The sequence below is a fragment of the Euphorbia lathyris genome, chromosome 1 (genome assembly GCF_963576675.1).
Source record: "Euphorbia lathyris chromosome 1, ddEupLath1.1, whole genome shotgun sequence".
NCBI lineage: Eukaryota > Viridiplantae > Streptophyta > Magnoliopsida > Malpighiales > Euphorbiaceae > Euphorbia > Euphorbia lathyris.
The window spans coordinates 132647316-132663705 of NC_088910.1; the positions used below are offsets into that span (position 1 = coordinate 132647316).

The window sequence follows — 16390 nt, forward strand, 5'->3', positions numbered from 1 at the left end:
CGTGCACGCCATGGTGAAAAAAAAAATTTAAATAATTAAAAAATGCACGTTGCAAAAAAGTTTGGGGGTGCAACACAAGGACTTCGCAAGAGGTCACCCATCTTAGTACTACTCTCGCCCAAGCACGTTTAACTTCGGAGTTCTGATGGGATCCGGTGCATTAGTGCTGGTATGATCGCACCCGTCATCCCATGCAAAAACTAAGCATATATTCCATACTGGGCGCCCCTTTCTCCCGTATGCTCATCCTTCACGTGCATGCACAAGCCCCCGGACCCCAAACACTGACCCCCGCCTCGAAAACGTGCACGCCATGGTGAAAAAAAAATTAAATAATTAAAAAATGCACGTTGCAAAAAAGTTTGGGGGTGCAACACGAGGACTTCCCAAGAGGTCACCCATCTTAGTACTACTCTCGCCCAAGCACGTTTAACTTCGGAGTTCTGATGGGATCCGGTGCATTAGTGCTGGTATGATCGCACCCGTCATCCCATGCAAAAACTAAGCATATATTCCATACTGGGCGCCCCTTTCTCCCGTATGCTCATCCTTCACGTGCATGCACAAGCCCCCGGACCCCAAACACTGACTCCCGCCTCGAAAACGTGCACGCCATGGTGGAAAAAAACATTAAATAATTAAAAAATGCACGTTGCAAAAAAGTTTGGGGGTGCAACACGAGGACTTCCGAAGAGGTCGCCCATCTTAGTACTACTCTCGCCCAAGCGCGTTTAACTTCGGAGTTCTGATGGGATCCGGTGCATTAGTGCTGGTATGATCGCACCCGTCATCCCATGCAAAAACTAAGCATATATTCCATACTGGACGCCCCTTTCTCCCGTATGCTCATCCTTCACGTGCATGCACAAGCCCTCGGACCCCAAACACTGACCCCCGCCTCGAAAACGTGCACGCCATGGTGAAAAAAAAAATTTAAATAATTAAAAAATGCACGCTGCAAAAAAGTTTGGGGGTGCAACACGAGGACTTCCCAAGAGGTCACCCATCTTAGTACTACTCTCGCCCAAGCACGTTTAACTTCGGAGTTCTGATGGGATCCGGTGCATTAGTGCTGGTATGATCGCACCCGTCATCCCATGCAAAAACTAAGCATATATTCCATACTGGGCGCCCCTTTCTCCCGTATGCTCATCCTTCACGTGCATGCACAAGCCCCCGGACCCCAAACACTGACCCCCGCCTCGAAAACGTGCACGCCATGGTGAAAAAAAAATTAAATAATTAAAAAATGCACGTTGCAAAAAAGTTTGGGGGTGCAACACGAGGACTTCCCAAGAGGTCACCCATCTTAGTACTACTCTCGCCCAAGCACGTTTAACTTCGGAGTTCTGATGGGATCCGGTGCATTAGTGCTGGTATGATCGCACCCGTCATCCCATGCAAAAACTAAGCATATATTCCATACTGGGCGCCCCTTTCTCCCGTATGCTCATCCTTCACGTGAATGCACAAGCCCCCGGACCCCAAACACTGACTCCCGCCTCGAAAACGTGCACGCCATGGTGGAAAAAAACATTAAATAATTAAAAAATGCACGTTGCAAAAAAGTTTGGGGGTGCAACACGAGGACTTCCGAAGAGGTCGCCCATCTTAGTACTACTCTCGCCCAAGCGCGTTTAACTTCGGAGTTCTGATGGGATCCGGTGCATTAGTGCTGGTATGATCGCACCCGTCATCCCATGCAAAAACTAAGCATATATTCCATACTGGACGCCCCTTTCTCCCGTATGCTCATCCTTCACGTGCATGCACAAGCCCTCGGACCCCAAACACTGACCCCCGCCTCGAAAACGTGCACGCCATGGTGAAAAAAAAAAAATTCAATAATTAAAAAATGCACGTTGCAAAAAAGTTTGGGGGTGCAACACGAGGACTTCCCAAGAGGTCACCCATCTTAGTACTACTCTCGCCCAAGCACGTTTAACTTCGGAGTTCTGATGGGATCCGGTGCATTAGTGCTGGTATGATCGCACCCGTCATCCCATGCAAAAACTAAGCATATATTCCATACTGGGCGCCCCTTTCTCCCGTATGCTCATCCTTCACGTGCATGCACAAGCCCCCGGACCCCAAACACTGACCCCCGTCTCGAAAACGTGCACGCCATGGTGAAAAAAAAATTAAATAATTAAAAAATGCACGTTGCAAAAAAGTTTGGGGGTGCAACACGAGGACTTCCCAAGAGGTCACCCATCTTAGTACTACTCTCGCCCAAGCACGTTTAACTTCGGAGTTCTGATGGGATCCGGTGCATTAGTGCTGGTATGATCGCACCCGTCATCCCATGCAAAAACTAAGCATATATTCCATACTGGGCGCCCCTTTCTCCCGTATGCTCATCCTTCACGTGCATGCACAAGCCCCCGGACCCCAAACACTGACCCCCGCCTCGAAAACGTGCACGCCATGGTGAAAAAAAAAATTAAATAATTAAAAAATGCACGTTGCAAAAAAGTTTGGGCCCGCCTCGAAAACGTGCACGCCATGGTGAAAAAAAAATTAAATAATTAAAAAATGCACGTTGTAAAAAAGTTTGGGGGTGCAACACGAGGACTTCCCAACAGGTCACCCATTTTAGTACTACTCTCGCCCAAGCACGTTTGACTTCGGAGTTCTGATGGGATCCGGTGCATTAGTGCTGGTATGATCGCATCCGTCATCCCATGCAAAAACTAAGCATATATTCCATACTGGACGCCCCTTTCTCCCGTATGCTCATCCTTCACGTGCATGCACAAGCCCCCGGACCCCAAACACTGACCCCCGCCTCGAAAACGTGCACGCCATGGTGGAAAAAAACATTAAATAATTAAAAAATGCACGTTGCAAAAAAGTTTGGGGGTGCAACACGAGGACTTCCGAAGAGGTCGCCCATCTTAGTACTACTCTCGCCCAAGCGCGTTTAACTTCGGAGTTCTGATGGGATCCGGTGCATTAGTGCTGGTATGATCGCACCCGTCATCCCATGCAAAAACTAAGCATATATTCCATACTGGGCGCCCCTTTCTCCCGTATGCTCATCCTTCACGTGCATGCACAAGCCCTCGGACCCCAAACACTGACCCCCGCCTCGAAAACGTGCACGCCATGGTGAAAAAAAAAATTTAAATAATTAAAAAATGCACGTTGCAAAAAAGTTTGGGGGTGCAACACGAGGACTTCCCAAGAGGTCACCCATCTTAGTACTACTCTCGCCCAAGCACGTTTAACTTCGGAGTTCTGATGGGATCCGGTGCATTAGTGCTGGTATGATCGCACCCGTCATCCCACGCAAAAACTAAGCATATATTCCATACTGGGCGCCCCTTTCTCCCGTATGCTCATCCTTCACGTGCATGCACAAGCCCCCGGACCCCAAACACTGACCCCCGCCTCGAAAACGTGCACGCCATGGTGAAAAAAAAATTAAATAATTAAAAAATGCACGTTGCAAAAAAGTTTGGGGGTGCAACACGAGGACTTCCCAAGAGGTCACCCATCTTAGTACTACTCTCGCCCAAGCACGTTTAACTTCGGAGTTCTGATGGGATCCGGTGCATTAGTGCTAGTATGATCGCACCCGTCATCCCATGCAAAAACTAAGCATATATTCCATACTGGGCGCCCCTTTCTCCCGTATGCTCATCCTTCACGTGCATGCACAAGCCCCCGGACCCCAAACACTGACTCCCGCCTCGAAAACGTGCACGCCATGGTGGAAAAAAACATTAAATAATTAAAAAATGCACGTTGCAAAAAAGTTTGGGGGTGCAACACGAGGACTTCCGAAGAGGTCGCCCATCTTAGTACTACTCTCGCCCAAGCGCGTTTAACTTCGGAGTTCTGATGGGATCCGGTGCATTAGTGCTGGTATGATCGCACCCGTCATCCCATGCAAAAACTAAGCATATATTCCATACTGGACGCCCCTTTCTCCCGTATGCTCATCCTTCACGTGCATGCACAAGCCCTCGGACCCCAAACACTGACCCCCGCCTCGAAAACCTGCACGCCATGGTGAAAAAAAAATTTAAATAATTAAAAAATGCACGTTGCAAAAAAGTTTGGGGGTGCAACACGAGGACTTCCCAAGAGGTCACCCATCTTAGTACTACTCTCGCCCAAGCACGTTTAACTTCGGAGTTCTGATGGGATCCGGTGCATTAGTGCTGGTATGATCGCACCCGTCATCCCATGCAAAAACTAAGCATATATTCCATACTGGGCGCCCCTTTCTCCCGTATGCTCATCCTTCACGTGCATGCACAAGCCCCCGGACCCCAAACACTGACCCCCGCCTCGAAAACGTGCACGCCATGGTGAAAAAAAAATTAAATAATTAAAAAATGCACGTTGCAAAAAAGTTTGGGGGTGCAACACGAGGACTTCCCAAGAGGTCACCCATCTTAGTACTACTCTCGCCCAAGCACGTTTAACTTCGGAGTTCTGATGGGATCCGGTGCATTAGTGCTGATATGATCGCACCCGTCATCCCATGCAAAAACTAAGCATATATTCCATACTGGGCGCCCCTTTCTCCCGTATGCTCATCCTTCACGTGAATGCACAAGCCCCCGGACCCCAAACACTGACTCCCGCCTCGAAAACGTGCACGCCATGGTGGAAAAAAACATTAAATAATTAAAAAATGCACGTTGCAAAAAAGTTTGGGGGTGCAACACGAGGACTTCCGAAGAGGTCGCCCATCTTAGTACTACTCTCGCCCAAGCGCGTTTAGCTTCGGAGTTCTGATGGGATCCGGTGCATTAGTGCTGGTATGATCGCACCCGTCATCCCATGCAAAAACTAAGCATATATTCCATACTGGACGCCCCTTTCTCCCGTATGCTCATCCTTCACGTGCATGCACAAGCCCTCGGACCCCAAACACTGACCCCCGCCTCGAAAACGTGCACGCCATGGTGAAAAAAAAAAATTAAATAATTAAAAAATGCACGTTGCAAAAAAGTTTGGGGGTGCAACACGAGGACTTCCCAAGAGGTCACCCATCTTAGTACTACTCTCGCCCAAGCACGTTTAACTTCGGAGTTCTGATGGGATCCGGTGCATTAGTGCTGGTATGATCGCACCCGTCATCCCATGCAAAAACTAAGCATATATTCCATACTGGGCGCCCCTTTCTCCCGTATGCTCATCCTTCACGTGCATGCACAAGCCCCCGGACCCCAAACACTGACTCCCGCCTCGAAAACGTGCACGCCATGGTGGAAAAAAACATTAAATAATTAAAAAATGCACGTTGCAAAAAAGTTTGGGGGTGCAACACGAGGACTTCCGAAGAGGTCGCCCATCTTAGTACTACTCTCGCCCAAGCGCGTTTAACTTCGGAGTTCTGATGGGATCCGGTGCATTAGTGCTGGTATGATCGCACCCGTCATCCCATGCAAAAACTAAGCATATATTCCATACTGGACGCCCCTTTCTCCCGTATGCTCATCCTTCACGTGCATGCACAAGCCCTCGGACCCCAAACACTGACCCCCGCCTCGAAAACGTGCACGCCATGGTGAAAAAAAAAATTTAAATAATTAAAAAATGCACGCTGCAAAAAAGTTTGGGGGTGCAACACGAGGACTTCCCAAGAGGTCACCCATCTTAGTACTACTCTCGCCCAAGCACGTTTAACTTCGGAGTTCTGATGGGATCCGGTGCATTAGTGCTGGTATGATCGCACCCGTCATCCCATGCAAAAACTAAGCATATATTCCATACTGGGCGCCCCTTTCTCCCGTATGCTCATCCTTCACGTGCATGCACAAGCCCCCGGACCCCAAACACTGACCCCCGCCTCGAAAACGTGCACGCCATGGTGAAAAAAAAATTAAATAATTAAAAAATGCACGTTGCAAAAAAGTTTGGGGGTGCAACACGAGGACTTCCCAAGAGGTCACCCATCTTAGTACTACTCTCGCCCAAGCACGTTTAACTTCGGAGTTCTGATGGGATCCGGTGCATTAGTGCTGGTATGATCGCACCCGTCATCCCATGCAAAAACTAAGCATATATTCCATACTGGGCGCCCCTTTCTCCCGTATGCTCATCCTTCACGTGAATGCACAAGCCCCCGGACCCCAAACACTGACTCCCGCCTCGAAAACGTGCACGCCATGGTGGAAAAAAACATTAAATAATTAAAAAATGCACGTTGCAAAAAAGTTTGGGGGTGCAACACGAGGACTTCCGAAGAGGTCGCCCATCTTAGTACTACTCTCGCCCAAGCGCGTTTAACTTCGGAGTTCTGATGGGATCCGGTGCATTAGTGCTGGTATGATCGCACCCGTCATCCCATGCAAAAACTAAGCATATATTCCATACTGGACGCCCCTTTCTCCCGTATGCTCATCCTTCACGTGCATGCACAAGCCCTCGGACCCCAAACACTGACCCCCGCCTCGAAAACGTGCACGCCATGGTGAAAAAAAAAAAATTCAATAATTAAAAAATGCACGTTGCAAAAAAGTTTGGGGGTGCAACACGAGGACTTCCCAAGAGGTCACCCATCTTAGTACTACTCTCGCCCAAGCACGTTTAACTTCGGAGTTCTGATGGGATCCGGTGCATTAGTGCTGGTATGATCGCACCCGTCATCCCATGCAAAAACTAAGCATATATTCCATACTGGGCGCCCCTTTCTCCCGTATGCTCATCCTTCACGTGCATGCACAAGCCCCCGGACCCCAAACACTGACCCCCGTCTCGAAAACGTGCACGCCATGGTGAAAAAAAAATTAAATAATTAAAAAATGCACGTTGCAAAAAAGTTTGGGGGTGCAACACGAGGACTTCCCAAGAGGTCACCCATCTTAGTACTACTCTCGCCCAAGCACGTTTAACTTCGGAGTTCTGATGGGATCCGGTGCATTAGTGCTGGTATGATCGCACCCGTCATCCCATGCAAAAACTAAGCATATATTCCATACTGGGCGCCCCTTTCTCCCGTATGCTCATCCTTCACGTGCATGCACAAGCCCCCGGACCCCAAACACTGACCCCCGCCTCGAAAACGTGCACGCCATGGTGAAAAAAAAAATTAAATAATTAAAAAATGCACGTTGCAAAAAAGTTTGGGCCCGCCTCGAAAACGTGCACGCCATGGTGAAAAAAAAATTAAATAATTAAAAAATGCACGTTGTAAAAAAGTTTGGGGGTGCAACACGAGGACTTCCCAACAGGTCACCCATTTTAGTACTACTCTCGCCCAAGCACGTTTGACTTCGGAGTTCTGATGGGATCCGGTGCATTAGTGCTGGTATGATCGCATCCGTCATCCCATGCAAAAACTAAGCATATATTCCATACTGGACGCCCCTTTCTCCCGTATGCTCATCCTTCACGTGCATGCACAAGCCCCCGGACCCCAAACACTGACCCCCGCCTCGAAAACGTGCACGCCATGGTGGAAAAAAACATTAAATAATTAAAAAATGCACGTTGCAAAAAAGTTTGGGGGTGCAACACGAGGACTTCCGAAGAGGTCGCCCATCTTAGTACTACTCTCGCCCAAGCGCGTTTAACTTCGGAGTTCTGATGGGATCCGGTGCATTAGTGCTGGTATGATCGCACCCGTCATCCCATGCAAAAACTAAGCATATATTCCATACTGGGCGCCCCTTTCTCCCGTATGCTCATCCTTCACGTGCATGCACAAGCCCTCGGACCCCAAACACTGACCCCCGCCTCGAAAACGTGCACGCCATGGTGAAAAAAAAAATTTAAATAATTAAAAAATGCACGTTGCAAAAAAGTTTGGGGGTGCAACACGAGGACTTCCCAAGAGGTCACCCATCTTAGTACTACTCTCGCCCAAGCACGTTTAACTTCGGAGTTCTGATGGGATCCGGTGCATTAGTGCTGGTATGATCGCACCCGTCATCCCACGCAAAAACTAAGCATATATTCCATACTGGGCGCCCCTTTCTCCCGTATGCTCATCCTTCACGTGCATGCACAAGCCCCCGGACCCCAAACACTGACCCCCGCCTCGAAAACGTGCACGCCATGGTGAAAAAAAAATTAAATAATTAAAAAATGCACGTTGCAAAAAAGTTTGGGGGTGCAACACGAGGACTTCCCAAGAGGTCACCCATCTTAGTACTACTCTCGCCCAAGCACGTTTAACTTCGGAGTTCTGATGGGATCCGGTGCATTAGTGCTAGTATGATCGCACCCGTCATCCCATGCAAAAACTAAGCATATATTCCATACTGGGCGCCCCTTTCTCCCGTATGCTCATCCTTCACGTGCATGCACAAGCCCCCGGACCCCAAACACTGACTCCCGCCTCGAAAACGTGCACGCCATGGTGGAAAAAAACATTAAATAATTAAAAAATGCACGTTGCAAAAAAGTTTGGGGGTGCAACACGAGGACTTCCGAAGAGGTCGCCCATCTTAGTACTACTCTCGCCCAAGCGCGTTTAACTTCGGAGTTCTGATGGGATCCGGTGCATTAGTGCTGGTATGATCGCACCCGTCATCCCATGCAAAAACTAAGCATATATTCCATACTGGACGCCCCTTTCTCCCGTATGCTCATCCTTCACGTGCATGCACAAGCCCTCGGACCCCAAACACTGACCCCCGCCTCGAAAACCTGCACGCCATGGTGAAAAAAAAATTTAAATAATTAAAAAATGCACGTTGCAAAAAAGTTTGGGGGTGCAACACGAGGACTTCCCAAGAGGTCACCCATCTTAGTACTACTCTCGCCCAAGCACGTTTAACTTCGGAGTTCTGATGGGATCCGGTGCATTAGTGCTGGTATGATCGCACCCGTCATCCCATGCAAAAACTAAGCATATATTCCATACTGGGCGCCCCTTTCTCCCGTATGCTCATCCTTCACGTGCATGCACAAGCCCCCGGACCCCAAACACTGACCCCCGCCTCGAAAACGTGCACGCCATGGTGAAAAAAAAATTAAATAATTAAAAAATGCACGTTGCAAAAAAGTTTGGGGGTGCAACACGAGGACTTCCCAAGAGGTCACCCATCTTAGTACTACTCTCGCCCAAGCACGTTTAACTTCGGAGTTCTGATGGGATCCGGTGCATTAGTGCTGATATGATCGCACCCGTCATCCCATGCAAAAACTAAGCATATATTCCATACTGGGCGCCCCTTTCTCCCGTATGCTCATCCTTCACGTGAATGCACAAGCCCCCGGACCCCAAACACTGACTCCCGCCTCGAAAACGTGCACGCCATGGTGGAAAAAAACATTAAATAATTAAAAAATGCACGTTGCAAAAAAGTTTGGGGGTGCAACACGAGGACTTCCGAAGAGGTCGCCCATCTTAGTACTACTCTCGCCCAAGCGCGTTTAACTTCGGAGTTCTGATGGGATCCGGTGCATTAGTGCTGGTATGATCGCACCCGTCATCCCATGCAAAAACTAAGCATATATTCCATACTGGACGCCCCTTTCTCCCGTATGCTCATCCTTCACGTGCATGCACAAGCCCTCGGACCCCAAACACTGACCCCCGCCTCGAAAACGTGCACGCCATGGTGAAAAAAAAAAATTAAATAATTAAAAAATGCACGTTGCAAAAAAGTTTGGGGGTGCAACACGAGGACTTCCCAAGAGGTCACCCATCTTAGTACTACTCTCGCCCAAGCACGTTTAACTTCGGAGTTCTGATGGGATCCGGTGCATTAGTGCTGGTATGATCGCACCCGTCATCCCATGCAAAAACTAAGCATATATTCCATACTGGGCGCCCCTTTCTCCCGTATGCTCATCCTTCACGTGCATGCACAAGCCCCCGGACCCCAAACACTGACCCCCGCCTCGAAAACGTGCACGCCATGGTGAAAAAAAAATTAAATAATTAAAAAATGCACGTTGCAAAAAAGTTTGGGGGTGCAACACGAGGACTTCCCAAGAGGTCACCCATCTTAGTACTACTCTCGCCCAAGCACGTTTAACTTCGGAGTTCTGATGGGATCCGGTGCATTAGTGCTGGTATGATCGCACCCGTCATCCCATGCAAAAACTAAGCATATATTCCATACTGGGCGCCCCTTTCTCCCGTATGCTCATCCTTCACGTGCATGCACAAGCCCCCGGACCCCAAACACTGACCCCCGCCTCGAAAACGTGCACGCCATGGTGAAAAAAAAAATTAAATAATTAAAAAATGCACGTTGCAAAAAAGTTTGGGCCCGCCTCGAAAACGTGCACGCCATGGTGAAAAAAAAATTAAATAATTAAAAAATGCACGTTGTAAAAAAGTTTGGGGGTGCAACACGAGGACTTCCCAACAGGTCACCCATTTTAGTACTACTCTCGCCCAAGCACGTTTGACTTCGGAGTTCTGATGGGATCCGGTGCATTAGTGCTGGTATGATCGCATCCGTCATCCCATGCAAAAACTAAGCATATATTCCATACTGGACGCCCCTTTCTCCCGTATGCTCATCCTTCACGTGCATGCACAAGCCCCCGGACCCCAAACACTGACCCCCGCCTCGAAAACGCGCACGCCATGGTGAAAAAAAAAATTAAATAATTAAAAAATGCACGTTGCAAAAAAGTTTGGGGGTGCAACACGAGGACTTCCCAAGAGGTCACCCATCTTAGTACTACTCTCGCCCAAGCACGTTTACCTTCGGAGTTCTGATGGGATCCGGTGCATTAGTGCTGGTATGATCGCACCCGTCATCCCATGCAAAAACTAAGCATATATTCCATACTGGGCGCCCCTTTCTCCCGTATGCTCATCCTTCACGTGCATGCACAAGCCTCCGGACCCCAAACACTGACCCCCGCCTCGAAAACGTGCACGCCATGGTGAAAAAAAAATTAAATAATTAAAAAATGCACGTTGCAAAAAAGTTTGGGGGTGCAACACGAGGACTTCCCAAGAGGTCACCCATCTTAGTACTACTCTCGCCCAGGCACGTTTAACTTCGGAGTTCTGATGGGATCCAGTGCATTAGTGCTGGTATGATCGCACCCGTCATCCCATGCAAAAACTAAGCATATATTCCATACTGGGCGCCCCTTTCTTCCGTATGCTCATCCTTCACGTGCATGCACAAGCCCCCGGACCCCAAACACTGACCCCCGCCTCGAAAACGTGCACGCCATGGTGAAAAAAAACATTAAATAATTAAAAAATGCACGTTGCAAAAAAGTTTGGGGGTGCAACACGAGGACTTCCCAAGAGGTCGCCCATCTTAGTACTACTCTCGCCCAAGCGCGTTTAACTTCGGAGTTGTGATGGGATCCGGTGCATTAGTGCTGGTATGATCGCACCCGTCATCCCATGCAAAAACTAAGCATATATTCCATATTGGGCGCCCCTTTCTCCCGTATGCTCATCCTTCACGTGCATGCACAAGCCCCCGGACCCCAAACACTGACCCCCGCCTCGAAAACGTGCACGCCATGGTGAAAAAAAAATTTAAATAATTAAAAAATGCACGTTGCAAAAAAGTTTGGGGGTGCAACACGAGGACTTCCCAAGAGGTCACCCATCTTAGTACTACTCTCGCCCAAGCACGTTTAACTTCGGAGTTCTGATGGGATCCGGTGCATTAGTGCTGGTATGATCGCACCCGTCATCCCATGCAAAAACTAAGCATATATTCCATACTGGGCGCCCCTTTCTCCCGTATGCTCATCCTTCACGTGCATGCACAAGCCCCCGGACCCCAAACATTGACCCCCGCCTCGAAAAATGCACGCCATGGTGAAAAAAAACTTTAAATAATTAAAAAATGCACGTTGCAAAAAAGTTTGGGGGTGCAACACGAGGACTTCCCAAGAGGTCGCCCATCTTAGTACTACTCTCGCCCAAGCGCGTTTAACTTCGGAGTTCTGATGGGATCCGGTGCATTAGTGCTGGTATGATCGCACCCGTCATCCCATGCAAAAACTAAGCATATATTCCATACTGGGCGCCCCTTTCTCCCGTATGCTCATCCTTCACGTGCATGCACAAGCCCCCGGACCCCAAACACTGACCCCCGCCTCGAAAACGTGCACGCCATGGTGAAAAAAAAATTTAAATAATTAAAAAATGCACGTTGCAAAAAAGTTTGGGGGTGCAACACGAGGACTTCCCAAGAGGTCACCCATCTTAGTACTACTCTCGCCCAAGCACGTTTAGCTTCGGAGTGATGATGGGATCCGGTGCATTAGTGCTGGTATGATCGCACCCGCCAACCCATGCAAAAACTAAGCATATATTCCATACTGGGCGCCCCTTTCTCCCGTATGCTCATCCTTCACGTGCATGCACAAGCCCCCGGACCCCAAACACTGACCCCCGCCTCGAAAACGTGCACGCCATGGTGAAAAAAAAAATTAAATAATTAAAAAATGCACGTTGCAAAAAAGTTTGGGCCCGCCTCGAAAACGTGCACGCCATGGTGAAAAAAAAATTAAATAATTAAAAAATGCACGTTGCAAAAAAGTTTGGGGGTGCAACACGAGGACTTCCCAACAGGTCACCCATTTTAGTACTACTCTCGCCCAAGCACGTTTGACTTCGGAGTTCTGATGGGATCCGGTGCATTAGTGCTGGTATGATCGCACCCGTCATCCCATGCAAAAACTAAGCATATATTCCATACTGGACGCCCCTTTCTCCCGTATGCTCATCCTTCACGTGCATGCACAAGCCCCCGGACCCCAAACACTGACCCCCGCCTCGAAAACGCGCACGCCATGGTGAAAAAAAAAATTAAATAATTAAAAAATGCACGTTGCAAAAAAGTTTGGGGGTGCAACACGAAGACTTCCCAAGAGGTCACCCATCTTAGTACTACTCTCGCCCAAGCACGTTTAACTTCGGAGTTCTGATGGGATCCGGTGCATTAGTGCTGGTATGATCGCACCCGTCATCCCATGCAAAAACTAAGCATATATTCCATACTGGGCGCCCCTTTCTCCCGTATGCTCATCCTTCACGTGCATGCACAAGCCTCCGGACCCCAAACACTGACCCCCGCCTCGAAAACGTGCACGCCATGGTGAAAAAAAAATTAAATAATTAAAAAATGCACGTTGCAAAAAAGTTTGGGGGTGCAACACGAGGACTTCCCAAGAGGTCACCCATCTTAGTACTACTCTCGCCCAGGCACGTTTAACTTCGGAGTTCTGATGGGATCCAGTGCATTAGTGCTGGTATGATCGCACCCGTCATCCCATGCAAAAACTAAGCATATATTCCATACTGGGCGCCCCTTTCTCCCGTATGCTCATCCTTCACGTGCATGCACAAGCCCCCGGACCCCAAACACTGACCCCCGCCTCGAAAACGTGCACGCCATGGTGAAAAAAAACATTAAATAATTAAAAAATGCACGTTGCAAAAAAGTTTGGGGGTGCAACACGAGGACTTCCCAAGAGGTCGCCCATCTTAGTACTACTCTCGCCCAAGCGCGTTTAACTTCGGAGTTGTGATGGGATCCGGTGCATTAGTGCTGGTATGATCGCACCCGTCATCCCATGCAAAAACTAAGCATATATTCCATATTGGGCGCCCCTTTCTCCCGTATGCTCATCCTTCACGTGCATGCACAAGCCCCCGGACCCCAAACACTGACCCCCGCCTCGAAAACGTGCACGCCATGGTGAAAAAAAAATTTAAATAATTAAAAAATGCACGTTGCAAAAAAGTTTGGGGGTGCAACACGAGGACTTCCCAAGAGGTCACCCATCTTAGTACTACTCTCGCCCAAGCACGTTTAACTTCGGAGTTCTGATAGGATCCGGTGCATTAGTGCTGGTATGATCGCACCCGTCATCCCATGCAAAAACTAAGCATATATTCCATACTGGGCGCCCCTTTCTCCCGTATGCTCATCCTTCACGTGCATGCACAAGCCCCCGGACCCCAAACATTGACCCCCGCCTCGAAAAATGCACGCCATGGTGAAAAAAAACTTTAAATAATTAAAAAATGCACGTTGCAAAAAAGTTTGGGGGTGCAACACGAGGACTTCCCAAGAGGTCGCCCATCTTAGTACTACTCTCGCCCAAGCGCGTTTAACTTCGGAGTTCTGATGGGATCCGGTGCATTAGTGCTGGTATGATCGCACCCGTCATCCCATGCAAAAACTAAGCATATATTCCATACTGGGCGCCCCTTTCTCCCGTATGCTCATCCTTCACGTGCATGCACAAGCCCCCGGACCCCAAACACTGACCCCCGCCTCGAAAACGTGCACGCCATGGTGAAAAAAAAATTTAAATAATTAAAAAATGCACGTTGCAAAAAAGTTTGGGGGTGCAACACGAGGACTTCCCAAGAGGTCACCCATCTTAGTACTACTCTCGCCCAAGCACGTTTAGCTTCGGAGTGATGATGGGATCCGGTGCATTAGTGCTGGTATGATCGCACCCGCCAACCCATGCAAAAACTAAGCATATATTCCATACTGGGCGCCCCTTTCTCCCGTATGCTCATCCTTCACGTGCATGCACAAGCCCCCGGACCCCAAACACTGACCCCCGCCTCGAAAACGTGCACGCCATGGTGAAAAAAAAAATTAAATAATTAAAAAATGCACGTTGCAAAAAAGTTTGGGCCCGCCTCGAAAACGTGCACGCCATGGTGAAAAAAAAATTAAATAATTAAAAAATGCACGTTGCAAAAAAGTTTGGGGGTGCAACACGAGGACTTCCCAACAGGTCACCCATTTTAGTACTACTCTCGCCCAAGCACGTTTGACTTCGGAGTTCTGATGGGATCCGGTGCATTAGTGCTGGTATGATCGCACCCGTCATCCCATGCAAAAACTAAGCATATATTCCATACTGGACGCCCCTTTCTCCCGTATGCTCATCCTTCACGTGCATGCACAAGCCCCCGGACCCCAAACACTGACCCCCGCCTCGAAAACGCGCACGCCATGGTGAAAAAAAAAATTAAATAATTAAAAAATGCACGTTGCAAAAAAGTTTGGGGGTGCAACACGAGGACTTCCCAAGAGGTCACCCATCTTAGTACTACTCTCGCCCAAGCACGTTTAACTTCGGAGTTCTGATGGGATCCGGTGCATTAGTGCTGGTATGATCGCACCCGTCATCCCATGCAAAAACTAAGCATATATTCCATACTGGGCGCCCCTTTCTCCCGTATGCTCATCCTTCACGTGCATGCACAAGCCTCCGGACCCCAAACACTGAACCCCGCCTCGAAAACGTGCACGCCATGGTGAAAAAAAAATTAAATAATTAAAAAATGCACACGTTTGACTTCGGAGTTCTGATGGGATCCGGTGCATTAGTGCTGGTATGATCGCACCCGTCATCCCATGCAAAAACTAAGCATATATTCCATACTGGGCGCCCCTTTCTCCCGTATGCTCATCCTTCACGTGCATGCACAAGCCCCCGGACCCCAAACACTGACCCCCGCCTCGAAAACGTGCACGCCATGGTGAAAAAAAAATTAAATAATTAAAAAATGCACGTTGCAAAAAAGTTTGGGGGTGCAACACGAGGACTTCCCAAGAGGTCACCCATCTTATTACTACTCTCGCCCAAGCACGTTTAACTTCGGAGTTCTGATGGGATCCGGTGCATTAGTGCTGGTATGATCGCACCCGTCATCCCATGCAAAAACTAAGCATATATTCCATACTGGGCGCCCCTTTCTCCCGTATGCTCATCCTTCACGTGCATGCACAAGCCCCCGGACCCCAAACACTGACCCCCGCCTCGAAAACGTGCACGCCATGGTGAAAAAAAAAATTAAATAATTAAAAAATGCACGTTGCAAAAAAGTTTGGGCCCGCCTCGAAAACGTGCACGCCATGGTGAAAAAAAAATTAAATAATTAAAAAATGCACGTTGTAAAAAAGTTTGGGGGTGCAACACGAGGACTTCCCAACAGGTCACCCATTTTAGTACTACTCTCGCCCAAGCACGTTTGACTTCGGAGTTCTGATGGGATCCGGCGCATTAGTGCTGGTATGATCGCATCCGTCATCCCATGCAAAAACTAAGCATATATTCCATACTGGACGCCCCTTTCTCCCGTATGCTCATCCTTCACGTGCATGCACAAGCCCCCGGACCCCAAACACTGACCCCCGCCTCGAAAACGCGCACGCCATGGTGAAAAAAAAATTAAATAATTAAAAAATGCACGTTGCAAAAAAGTTTGGGGGTGCAACACGAGGACTTCCCAAGAGGTCACCCATCTTAGTACTACTCTCGCCCAAGCACGTTTACCTTCGGAGTTCTGATGGGATCCGGTGCATTAGTGCTGGTATGATCGCACCCGTCATCCCATGCAAAAACTAAGCATATATTCCATACTGGGCGCCCCTTTCTCCCGTATGCTCATCCTTCACGTGCATGCACAAGCCTCCGGACCCCAAACACTGACCCCCGCCTCGAAAACGTG

The 16390-nt window shown here is 48.7% G+C and overlaps 52 non-coding genes across 52 annotated transcripts; all 52 read right to left on the reverse strand.

The window, feature by feature from the left end:
* Positions 1–64: 64 nt before the first annotated feature.
* Positions 65–183, reverse strand: LOC136213536 (5S ribosomal RNA). Its single transcript, XR_010680641.1, has one exon. It is a non-coding gene; the product is annotated as a 5S ribosomal RNA (ribosomal RNA).
* A 182-nt stretch (positions 184–365) lies between these two features.
* LOC136211367 (5S ribosomal RNA) lies at positions 366–484 on the reverse strand. The gene has a single exon (XR_010678572.1). It is a non-coding gene; the product is annotated as a 5S ribosomal RNA (ribosomal RNA).
* A 183-nt stretch (positions 485–667) lies between these two features.
* Positions 668–786, reverse strand: LOC136214917 (5S ribosomal RNA). The gene has a single exon (XR_010681980.1). It is a non-coding gene; the product is annotated as a 5S ribosomal RNA (ribosomal RNA).
* A 184-nt stretch (positions 787–970) lies between these two features.
* On the reverse strand, positions 971–1089 carry LOC136211368 (5S ribosomal RNA). Its single transcript, XR_010678573.1, has one exon. It is a non-coding gene; the product is annotated as a 5S ribosomal RNA (ribosomal RNA).
* Positions 1090–1271: 182 nt separating this feature from the next.
* LOC136211369 (5S ribosomal RNA) lies at positions 1272–1390 on the reverse strand. The gene has a single exon (XR_010678574.1). It is a non-coding gene; the product is annotated as a 5S ribosomal RNA (ribosomal RNA).
* A 183-nt stretch (positions 1391–1573) lies between these two features.
* LOC136214918 (5S ribosomal RNA) lies at positions 1574–1692 on the reverse strand. Its single transcript, XR_010681981.1, has one exon. It is a non-coding gene; the product is annotated as a 5S ribosomal RNA (ribosomal RNA).
* Positions 1693–1877: 185 nt separating this feature from the next.
* Positions 1878–1996, reverse strand: LOC136211370 (5S ribosomal RNA). Its single transcript, XR_010678575.1, has one exon. It is a non-coding gene; the product is annotated as a 5S ribosomal RNA (ribosomal RNA).
* A 182-nt stretch (positions 1997–2178) lies between these two features.
* On the reverse strand, positions 2179–2297 carry LOC136211371 (5S ribosomal RNA). Its single transcript, XR_010678576.1, has one exon. It is a non-coding gene; the product is annotated as a 5S ribosomal RNA (ribosomal RNA).
* Positions 2298–2557: 260 nt separating this feature from the next.
* LOC136215237 (5S ribosomal RNA) lies at positions 2558–2676 on the reverse strand. Its single transcript, XR_010682285.1, has one exon. It is a non-coding gene; the product is annotated as a 5S ribosomal RNA (ribosomal RNA).
* A 183-nt stretch (positions 2677–2859) lies between these two features.
* Positions 2860–2978, reverse strand: LOC136214919 (5S ribosomal RNA). The gene has a single exon (XR_010681982.1). It is a non-coding gene; the product is annotated as a 5S ribosomal RNA (ribosomal RNA).
* Positions 2979–3162: 184 nt separating this feature from the next.
* Positions 3163–3281, reverse strand: LOC136211372 (5S ribosomal RNA). Its single transcript, XR_010678577.1, has one exon. It is a non-coding gene; the product is annotated as a 5S ribosomal RNA (ribosomal RNA).
* A 182-nt stretch (positions 3282–3463) lies between these two features.
* LOC136212342 (5S ribosomal RNA) lies at positions 3464–3582 on the reverse strand. Its single transcript, XR_010679504.1, has one exon. It is a non-coding gene; the product is annotated as a 5S ribosomal RNA (ribosomal RNA).
* A 183-nt stretch (positions 3583–3765) lies between these two features.
* LOC136214920 (5S ribosomal RNA) lies at positions 3766–3884 on the reverse strand. The gene has a single exon (XR_010681983.1). It is a non-coding gene; the product is annotated as a 5S ribosomal RNA (ribosomal RNA).
* Positions 3885–4067: 183 nt separating this feature from the next.
* Positions 4068–4186, reverse strand: LOC136211374 (5S ribosomal RNA). Its single transcript, XR_010678579.1, has one exon. It is a non-coding gene; the product is annotated as a 5S ribosomal RNA (ribosomal RNA).
* A 182-nt stretch (positions 4187–4368) lies between these two features.
* On the reverse strand, positions 4369–4487 carry LOC136212496 (5S ribosomal RNA). Its single transcript, XR_010679649.1, has one exon. It is a non-coding gene; the product is annotated as a 5S ribosomal RNA (ribosomal RNA).
* A 183-nt stretch (positions 4488–4670) lies between these two features.
* LOC136215177 (5S ribosomal RNA) lies at positions 4671–4789 on the reverse strand. The gene has a single exon (XR_010682224.1). It is a non-coding gene; the product is annotated as a 5S ribosomal RNA (ribosomal RNA).
* A 184-nt stretch (positions 4790–4973) lies between these two features.
* LOC136211375 (5S ribosomal RNA) lies at positions 4974–5092 on the reverse strand. The gene has a single exon (XR_010678580.1). It is a non-coding gene; the product is annotated as a 5S ribosomal RNA (ribosomal RNA).
* Positions 5093–5275: 183 nt separating this feature from the next.
* Positions 5276–5394, reverse strand: LOC136214921 (5S ribosomal RNA). Its single transcript, XR_010681984.1, has one exon. It is a non-coding gene; the product is annotated as a 5S ribosomal RNA (ribosomal RNA).
* A 184-nt stretch (positions 5395–5578) lies between these two features.
* On the reverse strand, positions 5579–5697 carry LOC136211376 (5S ribosomal RNA). Its single transcript, XR_010678581.1, has one exon. It is a non-coding gene; the product is annotated as a 5S ribosomal RNA (ribosomal RNA).
* A 182-nt stretch (positions 5698–5879) lies between these two features.
* LOC136211377 (5S ribosomal RNA) lies at positions 5880–5998 on the reverse strand. Its single transcript, XR_010678582.1, has one exon. It is a non-coding gene; the product is annotated as a 5S ribosomal RNA (ribosomal RNA).
* Positions 5999–6181: 183 nt separating this feature from the next.
* LOC136214922 (5S ribosomal RNA) lies at positions 6182–6300 on the reverse strand. Its single transcript, XR_010681985.1, has one exon. It is a non-coding gene; the product is annotated as a 5S ribosomal RNA (ribosomal RNA).
* Positions 6301–6485: 185 nt separating this feature from the next.
* Positions 6486–6604, reverse strand: LOC136211379 (5S ribosomal RNA). The gene has a single exon (XR_010678583.1). It is a non-coding gene; the product is annotated as a 5S ribosomal RNA (ribosomal RNA).
* Positions 6605–6786: 182 nt separating this feature from the next.
* LOC136211380 (5S ribosomal RNA) lies at positions 6787–6905 on the reverse strand. The gene has a single exon (XR_010678584.1). It is a non-coding gene; the product is annotated as a 5S ribosomal RNA (ribosomal RNA).
* Positions 6906–7165: 260 nt separating this feature from the next.
* Positions 7166–7284, reverse strand: LOC136215238 (5S ribosomal RNA). The gene has a single exon (XR_010682286.1). It is a non-coding gene; the product is annotated as a 5S ribosomal RNA (ribosomal RNA).
* Positions 7285–7467: 183 nt separating this feature from the next.
* Positions 7468–7586, reverse strand: LOC136214924 (5S ribosomal RNA). The gene has a single exon (XR_010681987.1). It is a non-coding gene; the product is annotated as a 5S ribosomal RNA (ribosomal RNA).
* Positions 7587–7770: 184 nt separating this feature from the next.
* On the reverse strand, positions 7771–7889 carry LOC136211381 (5S ribosomal RNA). Its single transcript, XR_010678585.1, has one exon. It is a non-coding gene; the product is annotated as a 5S ribosomal RNA (ribosomal RNA).
* A 182-nt stretch (positions 7890–8071) lies between these two features.
* Positions 8072–8190, reverse strand: LOC136212343 (5S ribosomal RNA). Its single transcript, XR_010679505.1, has one exon. It is a non-coding gene; the product is annotated as a 5S ribosomal RNA (ribosomal RNA).
* Positions 8191–8373: 183 nt separating this feature from the next.
* On the reverse strand, positions 8374–8492 carry LOC136214925 (5S ribosomal RNA). Its single transcript, XR_010681988.1, has one exon. It is a non-coding gene; the product is annotated as a 5S ribosomal RNA (ribosomal RNA).
* A 183-nt stretch (positions 8493–8675) lies between these two features.
* LOC136211382 (5S ribosomal RNA) lies at positions 8676–8794 on the reverse strand. Its single transcript, XR_010678586.1, has one exon. It is a non-coding gene; the product is annotated as a 5S ribosomal RNA (ribosomal RNA).
* Positions 8795–8976: 182 nt separating this feature from the next.
* On the reverse strand, positions 8977–9095 carry LOC136212497 (5S ribosomal RNA). Its single transcript, XR_010679650.1, has one exon. It is a non-coding gene; the product is annotated as a 5S ribosomal RNA (ribosomal RNA).
* Positions 9096–9278: 183 nt separating this feature from the next.
* LOC136214926 (5S ribosomal RNA) lies at positions 9279–9397 on the reverse strand. The gene has a single exon (XR_010681989.1). It is a non-coding gene; the product is annotated as a 5S ribosomal RNA (ribosomal RNA).
* A 184-nt stretch (positions 9398–9581) lies between these two features.
* On the reverse strand, positions 9582–9700 carry LOC136211383 (5S ribosomal RNA). The gene has a single exon (XR_010678587.1). It is a non-coding gene; the product is annotated as a 5S ribosomal RNA (ribosomal RNA).
* Positions 9701–9882: 182 nt separating this feature from the next.
* Positions 9883–10001, reverse strand: LOC136211384 (5S ribosomal RNA). The gene has a single exon (XR_010678588.1). It is a non-coding gene; the product is annotated as a 5S ribosomal RNA (ribosomal RNA).
* A 260-nt stretch (positions 10002–10261) lies between these two features.
* LOC136215239 (5S ribosomal RNA) lies at positions 10262–10380 on the reverse strand. The gene has a single exon (XR_010682287.1). It is a non-coding gene; the product is annotated as a 5S ribosomal RNA (ribosomal RNA).
* A 183-nt stretch (positions 10381–10563) lies between these two features.
* Positions 10564–10682, reverse strand: LOC136213212 (5S ribosomal RNA). Its single transcript, XR_010680337.1, has one exon. It is a non-coding gene; the product is annotated as a 5S ribosomal RNA (ribosomal RNA).
* A 182-nt stretch (positions 10683–10864) lies between these two features.
* Positions 10865–10983, reverse strand: LOC136212894 (5S ribosomal RNA). Its single transcript, XR_010680034.1, has one exon. It is a non-coding gene; the product is annotated as a 5S ribosomal RNA (ribosomal RNA).
* A 183-nt stretch (positions 10984–11166) lies between these two features.
* LOC136215604 (5S ribosomal RNA) lies at positions 11167–11285 on the reverse strand. The gene has a single exon (XR_010682640.1). It is a non-coding gene; the product is annotated as a 5S ribosomal RNA (ribosomal RNA).
* Positions 11286–11468: 183 nt separating this feature from the next.
* LOC136211386 (5S ribosomal RNA) lies at positions 11469–11587 on the reverse strand. The gene has a single exon (XR_010678590.1). It is a non-coding gene; the product is annotated as a 5S ribosomal RNA (ribosomal RNA).
* Positions 11588–11769: 182 nt separating this feature from the next.
* On the reverse strand, positions 11770–11888 carry LOC136213948 (5S ribosomal RNA). Its single transcript, XR_010681049.1, has one exon. It is a non-coding gene; the product is annotated as a 5S ribosomal RNA (ribosomal RNA).
* Positions 11889–12071: 183 nt separating this feature from the next.
* LOC136215538 (5S ribosomal RNA) lies at positions 12072–12190 on the reverse strand. The gene has a single exon (XR_010682577.1). It is a non-coding gene; the product is annotated as a 5S ribosomal RNA (ribosomal RNA).
* A 260-nt stretch (positions 12191–12450) lies between these two features.
* Positions 12451–12569, reverse strand: LOC136214642 (5S ribosomal RNA). Its single transcript, XR_010681722.1, has one exon. It is a non-coding gene; the product is annotated as a 5S ribosomal RNA (ribosomal RNA).
* Positions 12570–12752: 183 nt separating this feature from the next.
* On the reverse strand, positions 12753–12871 carry LOC136212513 (5S ribosomal RNA). Its single transcript, XR_010679665.1, has one exon. It is a non-coding gene; the product is annotated as a 5S ribosomal RNA (ribosomal RNA).
* A 182-nt stretch (positions 12872–13053) lies between these two features.
* Positions 13054–13172, reverse strand: LOC136212896 (5S ribosomal RNA). Its single transcript, XR_010680036.1, has one exon. It is a non-coding gene; the product is annotated as a 5S ribosomal RNA (ribosomal RNA).
* A 183-nt stretch (positions 13173–13355) lies between these two features.
* Positions 13356–13474, reverse strand: LOC136215606 (5S ribosomal RNA). The gene has a single exon (XR_010682642.1). It is a non-coding gene; the product is annotated as a 5S ribosomal RNA (ribosomal RNA).
* Positions 13475–13657: 183 nt separating this feature from the next.
* Positions 13658–13776, reverse strand: LOC136213517 (5S ribosomal RNA). The gene has a single exon (XR_010680623.1). It is a non-coding gene; the product is annotated as a 5S ribosomal RNA (ribosomal RNA).
* A 182-nt stretch (positions 13777–13958) lies between these two features.
* LOC136213950 (5S ribosomal RNA) lies at positions 13959–14077 on the reverse strand. The gene has a single exon (XR_010681050.1). It is a non-coding gene; the product is annotated as a 5S ribosomal RNA (ribosomal RNA).
* A 183-nt stretch (positions 14078–14260) lies between these two features.
* Positions 14261–14379, reverse strand: LOC136215539 (5S ribosomal RNA). Its single transcript, XR_010682578.1, has one exon. It is a non-coding gene; the product is annotated as a 5S ribosomal RNA (ribosomal RNA).
* Positions 14380–14639: 260 nt separating this feature from the next.
* On the reverse strand, positions 14640–14758 carry LOC136214643 (5S ribosomal RNA). The gene has a single exon (XR_010681723.1). It is a non-coding gene; the product is annotated as a 5S ribosomal RNA (ribosomal RNA).
* Positions 14759–14941: 183 nt separating this feature from the next.
* Positions 14942–15060, reverse strand: LOC136211387 (5S ribosomal RNA). Its single transcript, XR_010678591.1, has one exon. It is a non-coding gene; the product is annotated as a 5S ribosomal RNA (ribosomal RNA).
* A 407-nt stretch (positions 15061–15467) lies between these two features.
* LOC136213927 (5S ribosomal RNA) lies at positions 15468–15586 on the reverse strand. Its single transcript, XR_010681026.1, has one exon. It is a non-coding gene; the product is annotated as a 5S ribosomal RNA (ribosomal RNA).
* A 260-nt stretch (positions 15587–15846) lies between these two features.
* LOC136215474 (5S ribosomal RNA) lies at positions 15847–15965 on the reverse strand. The gene has a single exon (XR_010682515.1). It is a non-coding gene; the product is annotated as a 5S ribosomal RNA (ribosomal RNA).
* A 182-nt stretch (positions 15966–16147) lies between these two features.
* LOC136213213 (5S ribosomal RNA) lies at positions 16148–16266 on the reverse strand. The gene has a single exon (XR_010680338.1). It is a non-coding gene; the product is annotated as a 5S ribosomal RNA (ribosomal RNA).
* Between the last annotated feature and the right edge of the window lie 124 nt (positions 16267–16390).